Source organism: Habropoda laboriosa, unplaced genomic scaffold, assembly GCF_001263275.1.
Source record: "Habropoda laboriosa isolate 0110345459 unplaced genomic scaffold, ASM126327v1 scaffold156, whole genome shotgun sequence".
In the NCBI taxonomy this organism is placed as follows: Eukaryota; Metazoa; Arthropoda; class Insecta; order Hymenoptera; family Apidae; genus Habropoda; species Habropoda laboriosa.
Genome location: NW_017100300.1, coordinates 690,613 through 702,918, shown reverse-complemented (window position 1 = coordinate 702,918; position 12,306 = coordinate 690,613). Strand labels below are relative to the sequence as shown.

Here is a 12,306-nt window from a genome sequence, read left to right as displayed (position 1 = left end):
AAGCTTTCGATATGACAGTATCTATCCCCTTTGCAATTTTATTGAGTTCAGTTGGTTAATTTAAAGGGTTAAAAGTGGGATTAAGGACGTGGAGATCTTGTCTGCATTTTATTTTCTTCACTTTCATTGCGGTTTGCGAGTTATTGCGAATGTAAGTCAGAGAGGGTCTCCCATCGATGGTGGGGGAAGCGACCTTGACTGGGCATTGATTCTAAACAGACTATAGAGCTTAGCTACCAGCACATTTCTGCATTATCTACCTTCCTCCGTATTAAAACTTTTTGCGTATATAATTGTAGTTTTTGAAGTCGGTGCAACTTCGGTATAAAGACAGCGATTGTTAGAGATAACTGTACAGCAACTGAAAGGCGAATTAAGTGATTCTCGATTGCTCGAAAGCTATCGGTGCATAGACTACGAAGTTTCAAATGGAAATTCGATAGAAAGTACACCGGCAATTTTATCCTTCATCGAATCGTCACTTTTCTACGTCCCGATAATCGTGCAAGTTAATCCCGCGCAATCCACGATTAGTCACTTTTAAACGTGAAACTTCTATCGGTCGCTAGATAGATTATATTTGGAATTTTTCTCTGCTTAACGTAGACCCAGGCCGGGCCATAAAAGCCATGGGTCCGCTGACCGTGGTTCAAGTATATAACAAATGCTTCTCCGCATTTTAAACAGTCGTGCGACAACCCCGAACTGAGTACCTGTTTTTCACTCGGGTTTTCGCCTCCGTTGTTTTGTATTACATTTCTATCGATAAACGTTCTTTTTCTCTGCGGTCGATTGAGTCGATCTTTATTCGCAAATTAAAGATCCTCAGTAGAAATATCGAACAGCTTTCGGAAGAAGCAGCTAATTTACATCGCAGGTGAAAAAGTCCACATATTCGATCGCTATCTAAAACGAGGTTTTCAAGCTTTCATTCATCTTCCCGATTCAACCTCGAAATGAATTCATCTGCCGTAATCACTTCTCCATCTTTAATGCATGTCTATCTGCTATCCAGAGAAAGGAACTGGGACAAGCGTAAATAAAAGATGACAAACTAATTCCCCTAATCGTTGTTCATCGATAGATTTCCCATCGATAGTGGGACGTTTATCGAATGTTTATCGACGGGGCATCGGTGATCCGTGCGGTCGTTGGATCGTGAGAAGCGTTCGAATGGGTATCGATCGGCTAGTCCCGATCGATCCGACGAAAAGCAAAGTGGGTCTCTCTGTTCGCGTGTGGAAAGAACGACGGAGCAGAGTTCCTCGAGCTTGCCGCGCTAATGACAATATCACGAGACGAGCAACGGCTTGATGACAATCAAGACGCGACTCGTCGGGACCCCACGGACCTTCTGCACGCCCTTCAAATTTTACCAACACCGACGCGCACACGTCAACACTATCAAACCCGCGACAACGTCGGGGCTAATGAGCAGCCCGTCGCATTGGCGTAGTCTTCTCCCTTAGTTTTTTTCCTAACACCAGTCGCGGAAGATGAAATTTTTCAAATGTGTTGTCCTACTAAAGTGTCCCATTTTGGAGTTTGAAACGTTGGATGTTAACTTAGCTTGATCGTACAGAGAGTGAGGAATTATCTCGCCTCTTTTGGGGCGCATTCGTTAACCCTTTTGCTACGGCAGATTTCGGTCGCGACGTTTTAAAATTTATTCGATTGGATTAAGGGTGGAAGTGTGCAGAGAACAACAATTAAAGATTCACACTGTGAGCAGAATAAGCGCTGAGTATTCTCCAAAATTTTCCAAACGCCAACAGCAGTGAAAGGGTTAAATTTAGAAACTGAAAGAAGACTCTTAATTTATTCCACAATAATCGTACCTCGAGAAGTTCGATCAATCGTCGACAGACGTTCGAATATTCATACACTCGGTATTTCCCAAAAGAAATTAGCATCAAGTTCACGAGAGATATCCCGGTTAGAGTGAAATTTATCACGCGGCGAGCAAAAGTTCCAAGTGCAAATCTGTCTCGATTTGCAGCGTGGTAGAACATGAAAAAAGCGGAGCGTAGAGGAAACGAGAATAGAAGCGTTTCGCGGCGGAGAGGCGCGCCAATGGTTAGCGGCGCGGTCGGGTTCAGTCAGTCACCGGAGGGTACACAAGTTCACGACACCATCCCATAAAGATTCATTAAGGTCCGCCGTCTCTATATTCGCTGTGTCGCGGCAGCGTTATAGAGCCGCGTGGCGTGCCAGTTCGCCTCTGCCTGCGTTTGTATATTACACACGTTTACGTGGTGCACTCGTCCTCCACCTCCTCCCGCTTTGATGCGTGCGCGTGCGAGTGTATACACGCCGCAGTCGAAACGGTTGATCAATAACAATCAGAAGCGTGGCGCTGCCCTGATCGTAGGAACAGGCGGGGAAAAAACGGTGTCGCGAGTTCTTCAAGCTATACTCGTCTTCTCATCGTCCTCGATTAAGATCCGTTATGACGGTTCATTGATAAGATGCTCCAGAGTTTGTGTAATCACACTGCTGAGAACTCTTTGGTATTCGGAATATTTTTTTTCTTTTTCTAATTGTGAGTGGAGTTTGTGGATGCTGACGCGCAGAGTGTTTCGTGTCTCGGAGATCAATTATGGTTTAATGAATTTTTCGTAGAGGTGGTATGAATGGAATGAAAGGGTTAATAGCGTAGGGAATTCTTCAGATCTGAGATTCTTCGAATTTCCCAAATTTTTCCATTTTTCAAGGTGTTTCGATATTTTTGGAGATGAACACGTTTCTCATTTTTCATCCTATGCCCTTTGTATTTATTTCACTGATAAATTCCTCAATCTTCTCGAATAAAATTAAACAATTTCCCAATTTAAAATTTACTTAGATCTTCGTGACACTGTTCCACAATAACGGACCAAATATAAAAATTGCAATTAAAAATAGAGAATAGAAAAAATTAGGAAAGATTCTAATACCAACACACTCGACTCCAATCTTCTTCATCATTTTCACCGAACGCGAAGTCGAACCGTATCGGTATTTCCATCGAATCGGAGGGAACAAGGTGATCACGGATTATTTCTGCGTCCGCGAATGATGTCACGGATTCTTCTCGCTAAGCAGCCGCGATTGCCGGTCGCGTATTTGTCATCGGCCTTTAAAATTCATCGCATGAGAAACGACGGGTGGTTCGTGACGAGATTTCGATCAGGCACGTACGCCTCGCGGCTCGCGCTCGCGCGCTCTGTATTAATTAAGCGACGCTAAACGGTAACGCAACACCCTCGAATCAAACGTCGTCGCGTTTCACCGCGATCAGCACGGAAACGTAGCTTATCCGCGAGCGTATCTAAGCGCGAGTCACTCCGCCGGGGAAATATCGCGATCGTTATCCCGTTACCGGCTCCGAGCAACAATGAAATCGTCGGTGAACGCAACGTTCGTTACGATCTTTCCTCGATTCTCGACATCGATCCGACCAGAAAGATCTGTCGCGCGAAGAATTCTCGAGAAAGAAGATGGAAACACCGACCTCGAGAGAGGAAGACAGGAATTTTCGAGCACACACACGCACACGATAGAAAATCTGTCTGTTTACTTGGAAACCGTGTGCAATCCACGGCTTTCACCTCGATCCTCCGCGTGGATCGCGTGCTGGCGACCGGAAGTCGCCTCGCCGATAGGCAATTTTACCCGGAGCAGGGAAATCCAGGGTTGGCATTTGAATTTTCTCTGTACGTATGTAAGTGAAACCGACGATGCTGATTAAACGTAAGCACTGTTTATTTATAGCCCGGTTTTACTCAGATTTTCCGATCGATATTTACGAGAGATGGCGACGGTTTGAAAATAATCTCTGGCTAACCTCTGGCACGGAGATGATTATATATGTACGTGTAACACAAAAATACCGCTGTTCCGAGAATAAATTCTTGGTTGTTCCACGGGAGAGAATGTCTCCAAGCTCGTTGAGAACCGCTGCTAAACGCTGTTCAGCGAATCGATTCCCCGCGGTAAACGAGGTAGCGGTCCGCATGCTATTCTCTCGTTAATCCTCAATTACAATATTGTTTATGCCTGAAACGAGCCGAAGAATCGCGTTTCTGGAAAAGCGCGCCGCCTTAAATCGCCCGTGCACGCAGCAGCCATTGCACACAGCTTTCGAATACACCCTTTAGAAAGTACACCTCCGGCACATAGTCACGAATTTCCGTTCTTCTTTTTTTTTCTTCTTCTTCGCCAATGGTGCAAGAGTACGTGTGTACTTGTACCGTAAGGTTCGCCTGCACGTTTGTCGGAGGATCGTTTAGGGGCAATAGTTGGGCGTTTGGGACAACGATTCAGTCTCCCGGTTACCTAACATACACAGAGATAACATCGTGGCTCTCTGATCGAAGTTGTCACCGGTAGGACAAGGCATTTGCCGGCGCCCTTCGGGGCTTTCCTTCGTCGTTTCGGCCTCGTCTATCGGCCCTTTTCGTCGTTTCCCTCTGGTCCACGAGCTCGTTAACGTGCCGGCTTGTTTGCCGTCAGATATCATCTTCGACGGCCTGCCTCTGTGTTCCGTTGGCCTTGTCCGCGACCGTGGAACCTCTGACTGGACCTAATTTCTCTCGTCCACCCGGAGACTCCTCTCACAGATCTGTCCCTTGGTACGCCTCGTTTATCCACGACTATTCGTCTAGGAGGAGATATACGACCTGTTTGGAAATGGTGGTGCTTGTTACCGATTAAACAGAGCGTCCACCGGTCTAATTTCAACCTTCTTTTTTCATCTTCTTTTCTCTCCTTATCTTAATCAGTCCTTTTTTCTTTCGAACTCACGGTTCAATTTTGCCGGTTTCGGTGTTTCCATCGATCGATCGTCGATGTTTCTTGGAAAGTGTACGATAAGATACGCGTTGGAGAGAACACTGGCGATAGAGAGGAGAGAGAGAGAGAGAGAGATGTGTGAAATTGGTTTCTTCTTCTTTTTTCCACTTGCTTTTTTAGTAACGAAGCTGTCGAGGTTTTAATTAGGAACGGAGGACTGTTTGACGGAGATTATCTCGGTTAGGTCTCTCTCCGGTATCGATAGAAGCCGGGGCGGAATATTTTTTCCAGGACACGCTGGAAACGCATGTCAGCGTCACGTGGGAAGAGCGCAGCCCGGGCATTAACATATCGTGTCGCAATCGCTCGCGGATAAACACGTTCGTTCTCCCGTCGAGGCTAGAGGAGATTCTATCTCGTCTAGCTGGTCGATCGCGATACGTCCTCGATGAACAAAGCGTTCCTCCGTGGCGAGGAACGGCCGCTTCGATTCTTGCTGCTTTGTTGCTCGCCGTGAGAAACCGTGAATGCGCGCGATAAAACTTACAATGGTAGAAACTATTTGTGCCGTGGCGGGAAACTTTAACGGGGATAATCCGTGTCTTCTAAATACTTTTCTTCACATGTAGACAGTTTACTCGTAATTGAGAAAGAGCTTTCTTCGTTCTCTGCTAACCCACTTCCTTTTCAAGGCAAATCGTTTTCCTTGCTAAGTCGATGTTTTTGCAAATATTTCACTTTGTACAATATCTCTCTCTCTCTCGCGTGTTTTCCCTGTTCAGAGAGATTTTTTTAAAAAATTTCTACTATTATTTCGGGATATTTCTATTTTTGCGATTATGTAACTTTGTACTTGAGAAATTCCGTAGAGATTCCGGAGATATTCTGCCGTGAGTTCTCTAAACGCTCGAAAGCTACGAATTGCCTAGACAATTTCCCCGACAGAAAATCTACGAATGAAGAAGGTGGTTCGTTAGCTTAACGAGCCATCGATCTACGATCCAAGGCAGCGGGAACAGACGTCGAAACGATCTCCGTGGAGGCTCTATCGATCCCTCTATCTGCGTGTTGCGCGGGGGGGCAGCATCGGGGCCCAACTCAGAGGTTTCTCCTCTCCGCCTCCGCGGCGATCGTTTTTTCCTGCTATCCTCGGACTTTACAGAGTTAGATCGACCCTCTCGATTCGGCAGGAACGAGTCCTGTCAACGAAGGGCCGTCGTCCACTCTCTATCTCCCTTTCTCGTAACAACCTTCCTCAAGTTGCCGGACTTTTCGTGCTTCTCGGGAGATCCTTAATCGACGGTTCGTCGACTCTCCGGTTCTCTCCCTTCCATTTGGTCTTCCTCCTCTCTCCGCGTTCACGTTCGAAAGAGGGAAAAAGCCTGGGGACCAGATATCCTCCGGTTTCTGACAACTATCTGGTCGAACGGTTGAAGAGAACGAGCCGGGAGGAAAGAAATAAATGAAGAGACGAGGATCGAGGAAGACTACGGCGAGAGATACAACGCTACGGAGGGGTCTAGGGAGGGCGGGGGTGGGAGCGTGTTAAAGCGTGTACGGGGACCAAAGATCACGGAGAATTCCTGGAAATCGGCGCACGTGGGAGAGGGAGGCAGAGGAGAAGGAGGAAGATAGAAGTAATGAGGCTGATTCTCTGTTTTCTGTGTTTTCAGCGAGCGGCGCGCGGTATCGGCCGGTTATCGGCCCGTGGTGCCTTCTTTTTTTCCCTCTTTCTTTCCTTCCTTCTCTATCTCTCTTTCTTCCTTCCTCTCGCCGCCCCTTCCGCCCCCGTCTCTGCCTCTCCCTCCCGCTCGCTCTCGCCCCCTCTTTTCACCAAACGGTTCGCCAGAACCCTCTTTCTCCCTTTCGCGTTTCCCTCTTTCGCGGCATAATGAGGCCTTCATGTCGTGAACTTCTGCGCCTTGTACCACCTTTCTCTTGCTCGCCCCGCACCCGGGGGCCCTCCTCTCTCGTTGTCCCGCGTAAAGCCTCGTCGAACACGGTCCCCGAGTAGCGGCTCCCTTTTTCGCGCGTCCACTTAAACTGCTCGCTTAGAAAGAGCTAACTTTGGACTGGGAGCAATCTTTAGCTAAGAATATCTCGTTCGAAAGTTTATAGCTGTATCTGGAATTCCCTCGTGGAAGACAATGAAGCTTGTATGACGTACGTACAATGTCCTTATCGTACCGACTTAGTTTCGAGCGTTTTCCTGGTTCGCGGTTCACTCAATACCGAAAAACTGGCCGAAAGATAAATGCTCCTCCTACTTCTCTCGATGCGAAGTTTACGAGGCGAGGCGTGAAGAAACGTGAGATCGGTGCAGGCATTGTCGCGTCACCGATCGCCGGACGACATTCAAGTTAATTGACACGTTAATGAATAATAAAGTCGCGCGTCTGCGTGACGGGCTATCGATTGCTCGCGGGACCGAACCGATAGCCGGAGATGACAGTGGAACTCTCATTAATATTACTGTTTACTATGCCTCTTAATCGCGGACTTTTCCCGCTCCCGCTGCCTCGCCGTCCCTCTAACGTTCGTTCGTTCGTTGCGCCCGTCGCTGTCAGGGTTCATTGATTTGAATAATTCTCGCTTATCGCGCTTCCTCGGTCGGTTCTCGGTAAAACGTCGGCCCGCGAAGCGGCAAAAATCCGCTTATCGCGCGCGCGAATCGCCGGCCGCGGATTCTTCGGTAAGTGGACTCCGGGATTCCTATCCCCGAGCTGAACGAGCCGGTCGTTGCTTTTGCCGTTTGGAAATTCGATTACCCTCCTTTCCTCTCTGCCGTCTTCTTCTGTCTTTCGTTCGAATCGGCTCCTTTGGAGTTTTGCGGGGCAATTCACCCGCTGCATTGATAATTCACGAGATGCAGAAAAGGCGCGAAATTTGAATTTACTTCTCGGGACCAATTTCGGTTCTCGATTAAACTCAGTTCCTTAGTATCTGTCAACGGTCGTTCCACGATAAATTCGAAATTTCAGGTGTATTCGTAAGAGGCGCGAAATTCAAATTTACTTCTTGCGACGAATTTCATTTCTCCTTCTGTCTCTTGGTTACACTTAGTTCCTTCGAGTGCCCCAATGGTCGTTCCGCGATAAATTCGGAATTCGAGATAAATCCGTAAAAGGCGCGAAATTCAAATTTACATCTGAGGACAGACTTCGCCTTTCTTTATCTCCTCCGAGCTCTCAATGATGATCCAATGATAAATTCCCCGGCAGAAGATAAGAGGCGCGAAATTCAAGATTGCCGTATCTTGCCTCCTCCGATAGAAAATATCTGTAACGATGGAACGAAAGTCATCGCTCGAATCACGAGGTCGCGATAAATCTCGCGCGTTTCACGGATCCGGATTTGCCCGGATGGACGCGCGGCCGGCGACGGCGCGATAGCAGCGAGCCCCGCGGATCGGCTAATAAAAACGCAACGACGGATGAAAAAGTGACGGGGGCCGCGAGAGGATCGCAGGTGAAACCAGCGATGGTCGGGAGAGAGCCCGGCCGCTCGATAATACGGCCATCGATAGCCCCGGCTAGATTTGGCAATCGCGCGTAATTGCACCGATATTTCACATAAGCGGCTTAATTGATTTTTCTCTCGCTGCCTCGCCGGCTGGCTGTGGCCGGTCTGTTCGAGAGGAACAGCGAGAGAGAGAGAGTGAGAGAGGAAGATGGGAACGGAACGAGAGAACTGTATTTACGACTATTTTTAAATCAGCCGGAATATACGGACGTTTATTAGGATGCCGATGAAACGGGCCGCGTGAAGGTAAATATTCGGAAATTTGCTGCTCGCGAAACGCGACCGATAAATAATGCAGCACGCCTGTATTTAGTTTTGTTAATTATTGCCGCAGTTATCTGCACGAGGCGTGTGTACACACCGTACGGCATTCAGAGAGTATCGAATATGAAGAGGAGAAAAACTGTCGCTAATGGTACCTGCTACAACATGTGTGTGTGTGTGTGTAGTATGGATTTATCAGAAGAGTTCGCTAGAAGGAAGTGAGAAATGAAAATTCTATTTCGTATATGTTCGTCCGAGGGGAAAATTGTTGATGGAAGAGGTTATAGCTTCGGAACGGTTGATTGCATGCAGAAAATTCCTCCTGTTGGTTGCGCGGCTGGCTTACTCATCACGCGAGATTCTAACGTTTTGCTGTTTCTGCTGACTCAAGAATCACAATTTACCCTTTACGGGCACTGCAGTTCGTCGAGAATTGAAATTGCATTAAGTTAGTCGACGAATTAATACTTTGTAGAAATTCACCGTTCCTTCTCCTCGGATTCTCCACATTTTTCCCTACTTCGCTCCGAGTGCGTCGAAACCGGTGGGTGAATCGTAGCTTGATAAAAATTCTATCGACGTAATCGCGGAATCCGAAGAACGAAGAAATAGAGCGTTATCTCCTCCGTTTATTTTTATTTCGGCAAAATTATATCAGCACGCGAGTGCATGGTTTCTACGTAGAATGCCATTAAAAGACAGCGGGCAAGAGGGACAAGAAGGAAGAGAGTGGCGGGCTAAAATGTCGAGCAAGGTCGCGTGCTTGTTCGCGGAACGCCGTCCAATTTCGTCCTGGCGATTTTTGCCCGCTTTGTTGCGGATCCTTGGTTCCGAGAAAGGAAGCCCCGAGTGTCCCTTGGCGCGTGTAGCGTTGATTAACACACAATGTGACAGCCCCCCGGGAAAAAGAGCGCGGATCGTCGCATGTGTTATCGATTCATTCGTGAACATCCCCGACGACACTTGCACCTGTACGTCCCGCGACACCATAGTCGGCCCCCTTTGATCACCGATCCCCACTGTATGTCCGCGGCCGCGACTGCTCCGCGTCGTTAGAAAGTATAATACACGGAGCAAAACGCTACAAATAATGAACCCGGTTTTTCTTCGCGCGATACGCTTATGTCGCTGAAGTTTCAACTCGAATCTCCATTTTTTCCCGGTTTCTTACCACCACGCGGACAGGCACTCGTGTTACGCTACTTTTCAGCCCGGTTTGCAAGCTTTTTTCCGCGTCCCACAGGAGTACAAGAACGATCGTGAGAAAGTTTCACTGAGGTCTTTGTACGAGCTTCCATGAAATCGCTGTTCGATTCGTCTCTGCGATACTTCAGATCGAAGGAGGATTTCGCGTCTAAGATTTAACGGGAGTTAAGATTTGTGCGAGCAAATTTACTCCGTTGTGGGAAATCTCAGAATTTGCAAACTGTACAAAGTGATATCACTGTAAAATTAGTATTGTAGAATGTCTCCTAAAATGGTCCATTCTCGATTCTCCAATATTGCGAAAAGGTCATTCTTCGTTGAAGCGAATGTTGAAAGGAAAGGAATGATCACCAAGTTCTTCTTCTCAAAATTCCTCAACGAACAAACACACTTCGTTACGAGAAATCTCCCAATTTCGAAGCTGCACAAAGTAATATCGAAATAAAAACCTACTCTGAAATATGAAATTTCTCGAAGGTGCGAAATTCCATTGTTCCTCCAAAACGGTCCATTACCGAACAGGATCATGCTCGGTCGAAGCGATGGATCAAGGCCCGGGGCCATTTTTCACCGCGACAAAGCGTTTTCTAATGATGCCGGATTACCCTTGGCGACGTGGATCGTGCAGGATCACGCGATCCTCGCGGCTGTGGAAAGCCGGCAAACTCGACGATCTGTCTCCGTAATTTATTCCGTCGCGGTTGAGCACCTCTGACCGACAGCTGTTCCAAGCACGTAAGATAACCTAACTTCGCTCCGCCTCGCCTCGCCTCGCGTGCGTGCGTATTGACGTAGCAGTTTGGATTTTTTTAAGTCGTCAATGCCCAAACGGCAGCCGCCGCCGCCGTCGCGGCCTAGCTCCCTTTGATTGTCTTCTCGGAAGCACCGAGATTCTTTCTTCCTGTCAGCCGGTTAGCAGATCGGTCACGAATTACCGTGAAAGTCTGCCCAGCCCTTCGAGCTCAGTTCCCCGAAGCGTCGAGCTCACGAGAACCGAGAAAATGGGAACATACGGGTGAATCGGTCTTCCCTTTGTGAATGAAGAAGGGAAAACTACCAATTCCGACGATTAAATTTCAAGAAAATCTCATTTACCGCAGGTGTGCTGGATTAATTTTGGGAGCACTCAGATGAGTTTGTAACACAGAAATTGAGGATTTGTTCGGATCGGTACCATTCGGTAGCTACTTTTAGCAAAATGATCCAAGTGTAAACAGAATCTTGTTGCTTTATCAAGATGACAGATATACATACATTTGTGATTCCTCGACTTGTCACAGCGGTTTCTCGTAATGTGGCAGATAAAGGAGCGGTGAGAGTAAATGTTCAAGAGGAACCTTCCATTTTCCTATTTTTAATCTCGACGACTGCCTGAAAATAGAAAATTCTAATCTTCGAGATTCGACGATAATTCACGAGTGAAATTTCTTCGTCCCTTAAGTGAGAAGCTTCGAAGACCCCGCGAAAAATATCGCGAAGATTTATCACAACGAGGTGTAACGCTGTTTCGTCTGTTCCATTTGCACGCGTCGGGATCGCGTTCTACGCACTCGATCGTCGTTGAAGATGTGTTTTGTCCGTTTTATCGTATGCTAATGAGCGGAGCGCCACAGTGACGCAGATGCGGTTGCTATTAATATAATTAGCATAGCCAGCGCTCGCGGCTCGGGTTATGCAATATTTTTTCCCTCGGAACCCGACGCGGAGGAAACTCGAACGCTGTCTCGCGTACACGCGAGTTTTATATGGTAATTAGGGAATCGATTGCGAACGCTCGAGCGTGATTGCGATCGCCGCGGCGGCGGCGGTCTCTCGAATCGGCCGCCTTACGCTCGCTCCACGCTAATTAGAGTCGAAATTGGAAAATTGACCGTCAGCGGTATCGACTAGCTCTCGATGAAACGGTCCACGTTTCCCAACCTCCTTCCAACAGCTCCCTTCGCCTATGGAAACAGTGAAAATGTTGGAGGGGAATGTCTGCTAATTAATTGCTCGATCGAAACGCAACGCAGAAATTGTTATGGTTGCGCTGTTGCAACGCAGGTTTGATGAGCTTTCTAGATCGAAAGGTGGGGAAGTTGCGAACTGTTCGAGATCTATGGATCTTTGGTAAAGTAACGAAACATTGTTTATCGCTCTTCCTTTGCGACTTGATTTAGTCGTATTTGTAGCAGAAACAATGTTGTAATTACCGCTTGCGCTACGTCTAATCTGAACATCGAGCGGAATAAATTGAACGCCACGCTTCGCTTGGCACGTAAGTCGTATTAAACCGTGAAAGGGTTGAGATAGTAAATGATGTATTGTTAGAGTATTTAAGAAGTGTGGTTTAGAAAATTTTAGATGGACACATAGTTCTATGGTAATATTTATTTTAACGCACGTATAATTTAGAAAATTAGATTTCGAACTAATTCACTAATTACAAAAATACACGCATAGTTCAGTACGCATTTACAAATAATTTGACGAAAGCCCAGAAAGAGCGTGCAAAAGAGGAAAATTGATACTAAAAGAAGAACCACTGTGCGTCTGAAAATG

The 12,306-nt window shown here is 47.1% G+C and overlaps 1 protein-coding gene across 1 annotated transcript in view; it reads left to right on the top strand.

Annotated features, from left to right (window-relative positions):
* LOC108573951 (homeobox protein homothorax) overlaps positions 1-12,306 on the top strand; it is a 506,295-nt gene that overhangs the window by 148,502 nt on the left and 345,487 nt on the right. The window lies entirely within an intron of this gene.